The sequence below is a fragment of the Pipistrellus kuhlii genome, unplaced genomic scaffold (assembly GCF_014108245.1).
Source record: "Pipistrellus kuhlii isolate mPipKuh1 unplaced genomic scaffold, mPipKuh1.p scaffold_m20_p_1, whole genome shotgun sequence".
NCBI lineage: Eukaryota > Metazoa > Chordata > Mammalia > Chiroptera > Vespertilionidae > Pipistrellus > Pipistrellus kuhlii.
This window is the reverse complement of record NW_023425404.1, coordinates 51,248,012-51,262,901: the sequence shown is the minus strand read 5'-3', so window position 1 is coordinate 51,262,901 and position 14,890 is coordinate 51,248,012. Positions and strand designations below refer to the sequence as shown.

At 39.5% G+C, this 14,890-nt stretch overlaps 1 protein-coding gene across 4 annotated transcripts in view; it reads right to left on the bottom strand.

Annotated features, from left to right (window-relative positions):
- TTBK2 (tau tubulin kinase 2) overlaps positions 1–14,890 on the bottom strand; it is a 133,631-nt gene that overhangs the window by 106,776 nt on the left and 11,965 nt on the right. The window lies entirely within an intron of this gene.

The following is a 14,890-nucleotide window of genomic DNA, read 5'->3' as shown; positions in this document are numbered from 1 at the left end:
ATTCTGTTGTTTGTTGGAAAGGGAGAGAACCCACAAATTCAGTTCCAAAATCTGTTCAGTGCATATTTTTAAAAACTACTTATTTTTCCATTACAGATACCAGTGAAATAGCAGGACACTACAAAAACATTACACTACAACACAGAGATATAACTTTCAAATAGCTGAGATTTAAAGATTATAGAGAAAGCATGGTGTCAATAGTAGTTGACCCAGACAGACCACTATCCTAAGCAATATATTGCTAAAGAAGGGGGAGAAACCAAGATGGCAACATAAGTAAACATCTAAACTACTGCCTTGCACAACAATTTCAAAACTACAACTAAAAGATAAAACGTCTATTGACAAAACCGGTTTGGCTCAGTAGATAGAGCTAAAGTCTGCGGACTGAAGGGTCCCAGGTTCGATTCCAGTCGCGGGCATGTACATTGGTTGCGGGCACATCCCCGATAGGGGGTGTGCAGGAGGCAGCTGGTCGATGCTTCTCTCTCATCGACGTTTCTAGCTATTTATCCTTCTCCCTTCCTTTCTGTGAAAAATCAATAAAATATATATTTTTTAAAAGATAAAACTTCTATCACCCAGAACCATGGGAAAGCTGGCTGAGTGGAAGTTCTATAATACAACTAGAAGGAAAGAGCATTGAGATGTGCACAAGTGCTGAAAAGCTGAGGTACAGAGGCGAGCAAATCAGGCTGGAGGCAGGTGATTGGATGTGCTGCTTTTTTAACCTGAAGGGAGACAAGCTCCGATTACTTGAACTCCAGTTTCTGGGGAGAAACTGGACTATCGGCTATCGGATTGGAAAATGAAGGTGACTTTCTTGCAGAGGTGCACCCAGCAATCATTGTTTACTGCGGTGTGGGATGTGGGGACTTGGAAACTTGAAAATGCAGAGAAGGCTGACTGGTAGCCATCACTGTTTGCCATGCCCTAGCCTAGTGACTCCCTGAGACTCTGCCCCACTCAATCTACAAACACACCCAAGCTCCACACAGCAACTTTTGCATATAAATGGCTTGCCCTGTCGCAGCTTAACCAAACAAACTGCAACTCCAGACAGACAGCTCCAAAACCTCCAAACCCCGAGCAAAGAGGAGAAAACCGTAGTTCCTGCTGTAGCTCCTGCTGGGTGGCCTCAGACAGTAGCTGACCTGCACTCCAATGGAAATCCAGAAGCCAGTGTATCTAGTGGTCTGTGTGAGACAACACCAGATTTTCAACTACTCTCAAAAGGGACACATTCAAGAGAAAGACTCAATGGCACCAAAGCCCCACTGAAACAAGTCCTGCCCAAGAAGCGTGTCTCCAGCACAGCAATTCTTCCATTATAGACACAGCGGGTCCTCACAGCCAATTGGCCTGGAGGTTAATTCCTCCCAGTAACACCAACAACAATCAAGACTTAAATACAAGACTGTGTACACAGTCCACAGGGGGTGCACCAAGAGGGTCCACCTCAGGTAACTGGGAGGCTGACCCATTGGACACCTAGCACACAAGGCCACCCTACCAACTCAGGGAAGCAGCAAAAATGAGGAGACAAGAAAACAAATCACCAACTAAAGAAATGGAGGAAAACAATCAACTGGATATAGAGTTCAAAACCACAGTTATAAGGTGTTTCAAGAATTTCCTAGAAAAGGCTGATAAATTTAACAAGACCCTTGAGGATATGAAAAAGGACCAACTAGAAATTAAACACTGACTGAAATAAAAAATATTATACAGAGACCCAACAGCAGACTAGAGAATCAGAAGAATCAAGTCAAAGATTTGAAATACAAAGAAGCAAAAAACACTCAACTGGAAAAGAAAAAAAAAGAAAAAAAAGAATCCAAAAAGTTGAAGATGATGTAAGAAGCTCTGGGACAACTTCAAGCATACCAACATCAGAATTATGGGGGTGCCAGAAGAAGAGAGAGAGCAAGATACTGAAAACATATTTGAAGAAATAATGACAGAAAACTTCCCCCACCTGGTGAAAGAAATAGACTTACAAGTCCAGGAAGCGCACAGAACCCCAAACAAAAGGAACACTAAGACACTTCATAATTAAAATGCCAAGAGCAAAAGACAAAGAGAGAATATTAAACGCAGCAACAGAAGAACAGTTAATTACCTACAAGGGAGCATCCATACGATTGTCAGCTGATTTCTCAACAGAAACTATGCAGACCAGAAGGGAGTGGCAAGAAATACTCAAAGTGATGAATAGCAAGAACCTACAATCAAGATTACTCTACCCATAAAAGCCATCATTCAGAATTGAAGGTCAGTTAAAGAGCTTCACAAGTAAGTAAAAGCTAAAGGAGTTCATCACCACCAAACCAGTATTATATGAAATGCTAAAAGGTATTCTTTAAGAAGAGGAAGAAAAAGCAAAATGTAAAGATAAAAATCATGAACAACAAATACATATCTATCAACAAGTGAATTTAAATTTCAAGTGAATTAAAAATCTGAGGAACAGAATAAACTGGTGAATATAATAGAATCAGGGGCATAGAAAGGGAGGGGATTCATAATTCTCAGGAAGAGACTGGACAAAAATCATACACCTATGGATGAGGACAGTGTGGGAGAGGTAAGGGCAGAGGGTGGAGTGGGAGCTGGGTGAAGAGGAGTTTGGGGTGGGGGAAAGGAGAAACAATTATAATAATCTGAATAATAAATATTTATGAAATTAGAAAAAACATATTGCTAAAGAAAAAGATAAAGTACAGTAACTATTTTACAACAGCTTATAATTAAACTAGAGACCCACTGCACAAATCATGCACATTGAAAGGACATTAATTAGAAGAAATATTTTAATATTGCTATCTGCCCTTTCTCTATTACAAAAATGTCAAACAAATTCACGATCGACGATGACAGATAGAAACACAAGTGTGCAATTGGCACCAGCGAGTTTTATATATATAGATAAACTTGCTTAATTAGACCTGCTTAATTAGACTTTTTCCAGCCCAGTGAAGCACCCCAACTTCTCCTTCAGGTAATTGTCAGCAACACAGCAGTCAATATCAACACGGAGCAGACTGTTATTGTAGATCACACAAGGAGAAATATTTAACTGTAGCAGTATTTGACTATATTCTGCACAGTGAGAAAACATGAAATGATTTTCAAGGTCCACCATTTCTTTCTTCTTTTCAGTCGGATCAAGTTTTGAAACTTTCTAAATCTCCCTTTTCTGGCTAATGAAAATAGGATTCTACCGAGTCTCCTATCTATCTACTCCAGGACTTCTGTGAGTATCAAATGAGTTGAGGCACAGGAAAATGCTTCACAGACACTTGCTTAAAGTGTAAAATGTTTGCACCTGGTTATAAAGCAAGTCATGTTCTTGGGCTGAAGAAAGTCCAAGGAGGCTAGTCACTAGGGAGAGGAAGCTGGGCATTGCTACATGATGTCATTACCCATCGCCCACCGCGACTGTTTCTGGGCTGGGCTGTGGACCACATTTTGCATCATGGGGTCTCAGCAGTGTTGGCTGTCGCTTCGGGCTGGAGCCTGTGTCCCACTTGGGGGAAGCTGAGTGTTGCTTTGTCAGTGCCAGGTCCACGGTGCCATTTCTTTGTAAGTGGCCAGTGCACGTCACGGCAGCTCATGCATCGAGTGTCTGCCCCCTAGTGGTCAGTGTGCCTCATACTGATCAGTCAGATGGTCAGAGACACACTAGCATATTTGCCTTTTATATGTAGAAAGATAGGTAGGTTGTAAGTCAAAGCTTATCATCATCAGAGCTAATAAAGTTTTAATGTTACATAATGCCCTTAAAATGCATAGGAAATAAATATGAACCATAGGAAAAGGTTATTTATCAAACTCAATATAATGATATTGTAAAGAAAAGAGAATAACAACATGAATAGCCCACCTATAGAAAATGAAGAAATAGCAGAAAAACATGGCCTAAAGGAGATGAGAACTGTGACCTAAGATTACAGAACAAATTAAATATAAAAAAGAAGCTTTAAGACAACATAAATCATAATTAGAAAATTAAATAAGAGCGCTAGGCAACAGGAAGACATAAAAGGAAACCTGAGTGAACAGAGAAAAAGATAAAAAAAGAAAGAAAAAGAAATGACAACTCAGCTAGAAAAGACATGAGAGAAGATATCATACAATAGGTAGAAAAAGGAGAAAAATGAAAAAAAACACAATTTTTTTAAACAATTAAAAGTGATAAGTAAAAGGCAAAGTAAATATAAAATACATATTATAGACTGCTCCCCTAAAGCTATAAATTAAAACAAATACTAGCCACTATAATTCAAGAAAAATTTCTAGAAATAAAAAAGCCCAAATCTGCATGTTCAAATGGTATACCATGTATTTTAGTAAACAACTCAGAAGCTCAACACCAAGACACAGCCTAATAAATCTACTGAATTTTAAAGGGAGGTGGGAGGGACTCATCAAGCATCGTGCAAGAAGTTCAAATTACTTATAATGGGGGGAAAATTAAGACTTATGACAGACAGTGGCACACATAGTAGACAATAGAATTATATATTTAAATATCCAAGGAAATAAAATGTGAGCTAAGGATGTTCTATCCTGCCAAACTAACCTTCAAGGCTAAAAAAAAATAAACAATTATGAACACACAGAACTAAAAAATTATTGTTCCAGGAAATGCCCCTAGGAATAAACTACATAACAAGTATCAGACAAGAAATTATGGTAAAAGATTTGGCATGAGGATTGGCCTAAAAAGGCCTAAAAGCAATGATAACCCAATAGCAATGATAGGGGCCCATTGGACCGGGCCAGCCAAGGGGAGGAGACACTGGAGGTTGGCTGGCCAGCCCCGTCCCCCAGCCAAACTCCCAGTCAAATTCCAGGTTGAACTCCTGGTCGAGGGTAAAATTTGCATATTAGCTTATATTATATAGGATAATATTCCATTATTATAGAAATAAAATACTCCTCAAATGTATATAATGGAATATTACTCAAATAAGATATATAGCAGAATATTACTGAACCATAAAAAATGAAATCTTGCCATTTGAGAAAACATGAATGAACCTAAAGAGTATCATACTAAGTGAAATAAATCTGACCAAGAAAAACAAATGACATATGTGGAATCTTAAAAACAAAACAAACAGAATAAAATAAAAATGAATTCATGGATACAGAGAACAAACTGATGGTTGCCAGAGAGAAGGGTGGCAGGAGGCAGGGTGAAAAAAGAAAAAAAATATATTTGGAGGTACAAAGTTCCAGTTATAAAATAAATCACCAAAATGTAATATACAGCAAAGGGAATATAATCTATAACACTATAATAACTATACAATGACAAATGGTTACTAGACATATAGTGATCGCTGTGTAAGGTATTTAGATGTTGAGTCACTATACATCTGAAACAAATCTGATGTTGTATATCAACTTTAATAAAAAATGAATAAATATATAAATGATCTAAATGCACTCCTGAAAAGACAGATTTTCAAGATAAATATGATTTCTACAATAAATTCACTTCAAAATTAATTATGTATGTAAGGTAAAAGTAAAGAGATTCCCACTTCTTTACTCCCTAAACTAGGCTCCCTTGGCATGGCCTGTGAGGATCAGGCACAACCAGCAGTCCAACGCCACCTGCTGCTCCTGGTCATCCCAGCCCCGCTGCACCGGCCGCAGGCTCGCACCTAGTGCTACAGCAACAACACTCACCAGCTGTCAGACCTGCCTCAGGGGCCTGATGCAGCTGAGCAGCACCAGCGGATAGCTCCTGCATTGAGTGTCTGCCCCCGGTGGTCAGTGCACATCATAGCTACCAGCTGGTCATCCGGTGGTCACAATCACTTAGGCTTTTATATATATAGATCAGATAGTAATTTAATCCTGACATATCCACATGCATCAGCAAAATGTTGGTAACATTTTTGTAGCCTGCAGAAAAGATTAAATTAGTTGATTTTGCTTTGAAGCAGACAAATGTAACTTCATATTAAGGCAGCATTAAGTACTGTATAGAAACACATCATTCACTTTATACTCATCCAAATATAATTTACCAGTTTTCAGAATTTCCAGCACAGAACTTCCTAAAAAGGAAGCCATTGTTCAATATATATACATACCCATATATGTGTATGTATATATATACACACACACACACATATGTATTTATGTATATATTTTGTACATTGTGCTTTTACTTTTCAATAAGCTTAAATCCTTGAGAGATACAGCATTACATAGATTCTGTGTCCAATGGCCTTAGCAGTAAGGTTGCTTTGGAATTTAGCATGAACCATGCCACTCTTTCCATGAGCACGAGTTTCCACAGGTTACTCTGGTTTTGTGTCACCAGGAGTCACTGTGTTGTTCTTTGTTTTGTATACAGAAGCACATCTCTTGCCTAGATAAAACTGTTTCATCTCGAGCTTAGACATCTTCAATTTTAAGAAGCACTATGTGCTCCCTCTGGTTCCAGAGATCCCACTCATAGCCAGCAAAAATGGCCTTGGACATATGTATTTGTCATTATAGAAGTCCTGTTCCCAGTAGGCCTCCACGGGCTCCAAGATCCATCACACTTTAAATTACCAGTGGGAAGATCATGGGACAAGTGGTATCTGGATAAAATCCTTAAGAACACTTAACTAAAATAAATAAATAAATAAATAAATAAATAAATAAATATCAATAAATAAAACAGCTGTTCCAATTAGGAAATAAACCCTAGTAAAAAAGAAAGCCCGGAATCCTTTAAGTTACCAAGGTGTAATAGACTTCTTTTTTTTAAAATAAATTTCTATTGATTAAAGTGGGAAAGAGAGATAGAAACATCAATGATGAGAGAGAATCATTGATTGCCTGCCTCCTGCACACCCCCTACTGGTGATCAAGCCCAAAACCTAGGCATGTGTCCTTGATCAGAATTGAACGTGGGACCCTTCAACCCACAGGCCAACGCTCTAGCCACTAAGCCAAACCAGCTAGGGCTGTACTAGACTCCTAAAATAGCTCCTTATGAACCCCATCTTGCGCTGTTGATCCTCTCCCCTTGAATGTGGGTGGATCCAGTGACTTGCTTCTAATGATAGAATACAGCAAATGATAGGATGTCACTTCCAGCTGTACTATAGAAGACTGTGACATCTACCTTGCTCACATTCTTTTTTTTACTCTCCCTAGTTGCTTGATCTTCTGATGAAGCGAGCTGCCAAGGAAAGGCCACATGGCAAAGAACTGAGGGCAGCCTCTGCTAGCAGTATTGATTCCACTTTTAATAGGTATCAAAATCTAGCAGGGAACTGAGGCCCTCCGACCAACCACCCACAAAATTGAATCAATCTAACAATCATCCATTAGCTTAAAAATGGATCCTTCTCCAGTTGAGCCTTGTGATGACTACAGCCTTCCTTTACTGCAACCTGTGACTGCCCTTGAAACAGGATATCTAGGTGAGTCAAATCTTGCCTCACAGAACTGTGAAATTAAGAAATGTTGTTTTAAACACAAGTTTTTGGTAATTTGTTCTGCAGTTATGCAGCAATAAATAACTAATACACTACCAGTCTTCATTGGTATGGGGCGATAGTATCTCAAACTTGTACCTGAAGCACAGATTCTTTTTGATTACACATCACAAATTATATCTGAAAAATTTATGTCACTTGGCTATATGCTGTCAAATAATTATTTATGACTCATTATTTTCAGTAATGCTAATAACTTAAAAATAATCTATTCTGGTGTAAAAACTGAGATATTAAAAGAGATGAATTAAATAAATTCCTTGGAAATATCTTCAATGACTTAAAATAAGGAGTAAAAGAGCATGCTAATGAATTCAGACAATGATGCTAAATCTGGAGATGTTGACAAAACAGAATCAAAGAAGATCAAAATATGGACAGAACATACCAAATAGATATTCCACTTGTAAAATAACATGTGGTGAAAATCATTTAAAACATTTGGTAAGGAGAAAAAGATTGAGAAGGAAGTAGCTGGCAAATTCATAAGTAAACAATGACAATCCCTGAAGATGAAGACTGTATCATAATCATTATAATCTCTACCAAGATAAAAATTTATGAACTTTCCATTTTATCAAATAGATAGATATTTGAAGTTAATCAGCTGAAAATGAGACATCAAACTGTACATAATTTAAAAGTCACATAGATACACATATATCAATGTAACAAAAAGATGAGAGAAAAATGGGAAATTAAGCAGAGAATAAAACTAAGAACAAGAAGCGTAAAAGGCAAATGGATTAAAATTTGTATAAAAATTCCAAAAACATAAACCAAAATAAACCCCACTTAATGAAGAAAACTCCCTACAAGAGTATTATTTGAGAAATTAATGTAACACTGCAATGTACTTACTGTCTCTAACTCCAAGAACTCCCCCACAAAATACATATTAACACCTGACTACCTAGACTCAAATCCTGGCTGTGTAACCTAGAGCCCATTACTTAATGTTTCTCTGCCTCGAATTCCTTATCTATATAAAAAAAAAAGGGGGGGTGGAGGGGGGATAAGAACAGTGGCTATCTAAGGATTGAAAGTGATAATGTAGGACAGTTGTCGCCAACCTTTCAGACCTCATGGCCCACTAGTGGTCTGCGGACCACCAGTTGGCAACCCACTGATGTAAGATATTTGAAAAGTGTTCATCATAGTGCCTACCACACTGTCTATCCTCAATAAATGGTAGTTCCCAATTTTGCATGCTTTTTAACCAATAGAAGGGAAAACAGTCACATTTACAGATAGTTCAAACAGTCCTTGTACTGTTTGAATGTTGATAAAAGGAAGTTATCATGTTTGCATGAAGGCTTAGCATTTAAACCTATTATACAACTACTACAAGTCTGATGCATGAACATTCATGCAAGAGTAGGCCTTCCTTCCCCTAGCTGCCAGCACTGGCTTCCCTCTGGCACCCGGACCCAGGCTGGCTTCTCTCGGGCCACCCACAGGCACCCAGACCTGGGCTGGCTTCCCTCCAGCCCTGGCTTCATCAGGAAAGACATCTGATCTAATTAGCATATATTATAGACTAGAGGCCTAGTGTACGAATTCATGCATGAGTGGGGTCTAGCTAGCCCACCCCAATGAGGGCTTATCCGGGCTGGGCCGGTGAGCTGGGAGAGAGGAATGTGGAAGGTTGGCCAGCCAGCCCTGCCCCCAATTGGGGGGTGAGGAGGGGTAGGAGAGGCCATCAGGGGCTGTCAGTGCACATCATAATGACTAGTCATTCCAATCATTCCGTCATTCTGGTTATTTGGCTTTGATATTTAAAGATTACTTATCAAATTTATATAATTCTTTTAGCAAGAGAAAAATTATAACTGTAATTACAAATTAAGTTATAGCAAGTTAATAGAAAAATTAGCTGATGAAAAAGGGAATAAAAATAAACCAATGCCATCTACTATTTCTAGATTGGAAAAAGTATAAATTAGAACCCTAATGTGTTTTGATTTTAAGCAAATTCTCAGTACCCACTAACATAAAGGGAGAAAGCATTATCATAGTGAATAGCAAAGAAATTCTTTAAAAATAAAAAATTAGACTCTCATACACTGTTGGTAGGAATGTACTTTGAAAAATAGTTCTGTATTATAAAGTAGAGCTGAACATATGCTCACCCTGTGACCTATTAACTCTTTTCCTAGGTATATATCCTACAAACACTCTTCTCTCATGTGTACCAGAAAACATGTTCAAGAATGTTCACAGCTGCCGAAACCAGTTTGGCGCAGAAGATAGAGCACACATGTCAAACACAAGGCCCGAGGGCCAAATCCGGCCCGCCAGGCCTTGCAATGTGGCCCGCACCGCGCTGTCATCACTGCACTCCGCTGCGTTCCATCACAATGACGCGCGCGCGCGCGGTGACATAGGAGGCTTGTGATCTCGCCGGCGCATAGATAACAAGTCACGCGAGATTCAGGAGGCGTGACCTATAGTCCGGCATCCGATGTGGTTGTGCGGGTGGCAGAGCAGAGGTGAGAGTGAGTGTGCGGGCATAAAAAATACACAGCAGAAGCTGCCAGTTCCTGGCATAAAGTGCAGGCATAAAAATCGCAACAGAATCTGCTATCTGTACCCAGCCAGGCATTTATTGACTGACTTTTTTTTTCTCCACTCCATCTGCCAAATCAAGCTATCCCTGTGCAGTTTTCAACTTTTTCCTTCTAACGCAGATTTCCAATAAACTACATCTTTTACTGCCAATATTGATCCCAAAATGTCCAGGAAAAGAAAAGTTGACGGTGAAGGCAGACAATTTAATGACAAATGGGAAAATGAATACATGTTTGTGCTTAGAGAGGGCAAACCAGTGTGTATATTGTGTTATGAGACAGTGTCGGTGATGAAAGAATACAATATACATCGTCATTTTGACACAAACATAATGTTAAGTATGGCAAATATACTTTGGAAGAAAAGCATAAAATTGTTAAAGAACTAAAAGGCAAACTACAATCACAGCAGCAAATGTTTACAAAGGCTACAGCGAAAAATGATGCTGCAGTGAAAGCAAGCTTTATAGTGGCTGAAGAAATTGCCCGTACTTCAAGGTGTTTTTCAGAGGGTGCCTTTTTGAAGCAATGCATGCTAAAAGTGTGTGAGCAAGTATGCCCAGACCAGATACAGAGTTTTCAAAATGTCAGTTTGTCAAGAAACACCATTGCAGATAGAGTTCAAGAACTCTCAGGAAATCTATCATCACAGCTGGCCGAACAGGAATGCAGTTATCTCGCTTTTTCACTTGCTATCGATGAAAGCACAGACAACACTGATACAGCGCAGCTGTCCATCTTTATACGTGCTACGAAGACCGACCTCTCTGTCACTGAGGAACTTTTGGATGTAACTGCCATGCATGGGACGACGACTGGTAGAGATATATTTGAGGCTGTGGAGAAATCTATAAATAATTTTAAATTACCCTGGGAAAAGTTGGTGGGGCTAACTACCGATGGCGCACCTTCAATGTGCGGAGAAAAGAAAGGCTTGGTTGGACTAATGAAGGAAAGAATGCAAAAAAGTCACTGCCACACACCCTTGATTACTTATCATTGCATTATCCACCAAGAGGCTATGTGTGGAAAAGTTCTGGACATGAATGACATAATGACCACAGTCATTAAAACCATTAACTTTATACGGGCACGTGGCCTGAATCATCGCCAGTTCCAGCAGTTTTTACAGGAGGTGGGTGCAGAGCATGGAGACGTGCCATACCACACAGAAGTAAGATGGCTGAGCAAGAGCGCAGTCCTCAAAAGATTTTTTGAGCTCAGAGAACAAATTGCTCTTTTCATGGAAAGTAAAGGAAAGCCCTTGCCTGAACTGTCGGATCCCGCCTGGCTATGTGATTTTGCTATGATGTGTGACATGCAAGCATCTCGCCCAACTGAATCTGAAGCTGCAGGGACGCAAACAAGTCATCACGAAGATGTCTGACATGATCACAGCATTCCAGCGTAAACTTCAACTATGGAAGTCCCAACTGAAACAGGACAATCTTGCCCACTTTCCCGTTTGTTTGAGTATCTCAACCACTATTTCTGGTACTTTTCCTTGCAGTCGGCTGGCTACCAAAGTTAGCCGTTTACTAAGTGAATTTGAGCAGCGCTTCTCTGACTTTAGAACACAGCACTCAGGCTTTGACATCTTTGCCAATCCTTTTACAGTTGATGTCAACAATGTGCCCCATCACCTTCAGATGGAGATAATCGAGCTTCAGTCTGACAGTGGCCTGAAATCAAGGTTTCAGGATGTTGAAATTGAGGACTTCTACCCTCTACTGCCCCCTGACTCAATGCCAGAGCTCCGACTTCATGCTGCCCGTATTCTATCCATGTTCGGGAGCACCTATCTTTGTGAACAGATGTTTTCAATAATGAATCTGAACAAAAACAAGCACAGATCACGCATTACCGATGACAACCTCCATGCTGTTTTGTGGGTTGCTACAGCCCAAGAAATAAAACCGAACATTGACTCATTGATCCGGGGAAAACGGTGTCAGACATCTAGCCAGAAAACAAAACAATGAGCATTTTAGGTACATTCCAATATTACTGTTTTGCTTGATACCAATATTACTGTTTTGCTTGATATTGATAGCATGTGAGTTGGTTAACAGCACTGTTAAGGAAAAGATTGTTCCACTCATTTTAAATTCACATTTCTGGTTAACATTGTCAGTTTATGACTGTTCAGTAAACCATTCGGCCCGCGATTTAGGCTGGATTTTAGATTTTGGCCCCTTCTCTGATTGAGTTTGACACCCCTAAGATAGAGTGTCGGTCTGCAGACTGAGAAGTCCCAGGTTCAATTCCAGTCAAGGGCATGTACATTGGTTGCAGGCACATCTCCAGTAGGGGGTGTGCAAGAGGCAGCTGGTCGATGTTTCTATCTCATTGATGTTTCTAACTCTCTATCCCTCTCCCTTCCTCTCTGTAAGAAATCAATAAAATATATTTTAAAAAAAAGAAGAAGAAGAAGAATGTTCACAGCCACACTATCCATAAATGCCAAAGACTTGAAACAACCCAAATGTCCAGTAAGAGAAGAATGGATAAATTGTAGTATATTCACACAGTAAAAAATAGTTAGTTTCCTACTGCTGACAAACAAATTGCTATAAGTTCAGTGGCAAAGCAACACACATTTATAATCTTACAGTTCTGGATATCAGAAGTCCAGGCAGGTTTCCATGGGGCTAAAATCAAGGTGTCAGCAAAGCTATGCTCCTTCTAGAGCACATGTGTCAAACACAAGGCCCGCGGGCCAAATCCGTCCCGCCAGGCCTTGCAATGTGGCCCGCACCGCGCTGTCATCACTGCATTCCGCTGCATTTCCATCACAATGACAGTTTATGACTGTTCAGGAAACCATTCGGCCCGCGATTTAGGCTGGATTTTAGATTTTGGCCCCTTCTCTGATTGAGTTCGACACCCCTATTCTAGAGCAATGGTTCTCAACCTTTCTAATGCCTCGACCCTTTAATACTTCATGGTCTTAGGTGACCCTGATGGTCTTAGGTGACCCTGCTAGCAGTTCTAATGTCGCGACCCACAGGTTGATAACCGCTAGCAGGGTCGCCTAAGACCATAAAAAAACACAGATATTTACATTATGATTCATAACAGTATCAAAATTACAGTTATGAAGTAGCAACGAAAATAATTTTGTGTTGGGGGTCACCTCAACATGAGGAACTGTATTAAAGGATTGCGACATTAGAAAGGTTGAGAACCACTGTTCTAGAGGCTCTAGAGGAGAATCCATTTCCTTGCCTTTTCTAGCTTCTAGAACCTGCCTACCATTCTTTGGCTCATGGCCCTATCCTCCATCTTCAAAGCCAGATGAGCAGCATCTTCAAATCTCTCTCTGACTTCTGCTTCCTTCCATCACCACATCTTATTTCTCTCTGACAAAATATATATGCTTTCGTCTTATAAGTGATATATTGAACCCATCTGGGTAATCAAAGATTATCTTTCTATCCCAAGAACCTTAACTTAATCATACTTGCAAAGTCCCTTCTGTCATATAATATGATATATTCACCAGTTTTAGGGAGTAGGACATCAATATATTTGGGGGATCATTACTCTATCTACCACAAAAACTATACTAAAATGAAAATGAAGAAACTACTGTTATACTGAACTATATGAATGAATCTCACAAAAGACAAAGTCAAGTAAAACAAAAGTATACATATAATATAAGTCCTATGTAAAGTTCAAAAATAAGCAAAACTAATCTATGTTAAATAGGGATGCAAACATAGGTAGAAAGTCTGTTTTTAAAAAAGTAAAGATATGACTTTTCACAAAAATCACAAGAATGGATTCTTTGGGGATAAACAAGGGAGCTTCTGAGATGCTGGCAATGTTTTGTGCTTTTTTTCCAATATGGTTTTATTTATTTATTTATTTGTTTATTTATTTATTTATTTTAGAGAGAGGGGGGGGGGAGGGAGATAGGTAGAAACGTTGATGAGACAGGAACATCATCGATAAGCTGCCTCCTGCATACTCCCATACTGGGGATCAAGCCCGCAAACCAGGCATGTGCCCTGACTAGGATTGAATTGGCAACCTCTTAGTTTCTGGATTGATGCTCAAACACTGAGCCACACCAGCCGAGTGGCAATGTTCTAGTATTTCTTTTTTTTTTCTTTTTCTTTTTTAATATATTTCTTTTTTTACAAAGAGGAAGGGAGAGAGATAGAGAGCTAGAAATGTCGATGAGAGAGAAACATCGACCAGCTGCCTCTTGCACACCCCCTACTGGGGATGTGCCTGCAACCAACGTACATGCCCTTGACCGGCATCGAACCTGGGACCTTTCAGTCCGCAGACCGACGCTCTACCAATCAGTTTTGGCGCAATGTTCTATTTCTTGACCACTTGGCTTTATAATTATTCTTTAAAATATATGTTTCATGTACTCTAGTATTCTTTAAAAAAAATGTTTTATGTACTCCATTATTCTTTAAGAGATATGTTTTATGTTCTTTATGACTAATCTTCTACTGCTTATATCTTAAGAACAGTAACAGGTAGTATAATAATATAAACCAGTAGGAGGGAAAGCCAGACACAAAATAGAATAGGCAACAACCACCTAGCAGTGTGACAGACAGCAGGAGACTTGTGTTGGGGGTCACCTCAACATGAGGAACTGTATTAAAGGATTAGAAAGGTTGAGAACCATATGCAAGATGAAAAACCAGTTAACCTGTGAGGTGAGCATGAAACAGAAATCTAGGCTCAGAGTAAAGAAATAGCTTAGCCCAGCTTTTCTGTCTCAGTGGTTGAGCATCAACCCAATGAACCAGGAGGTTGCTGGTTTGGTTC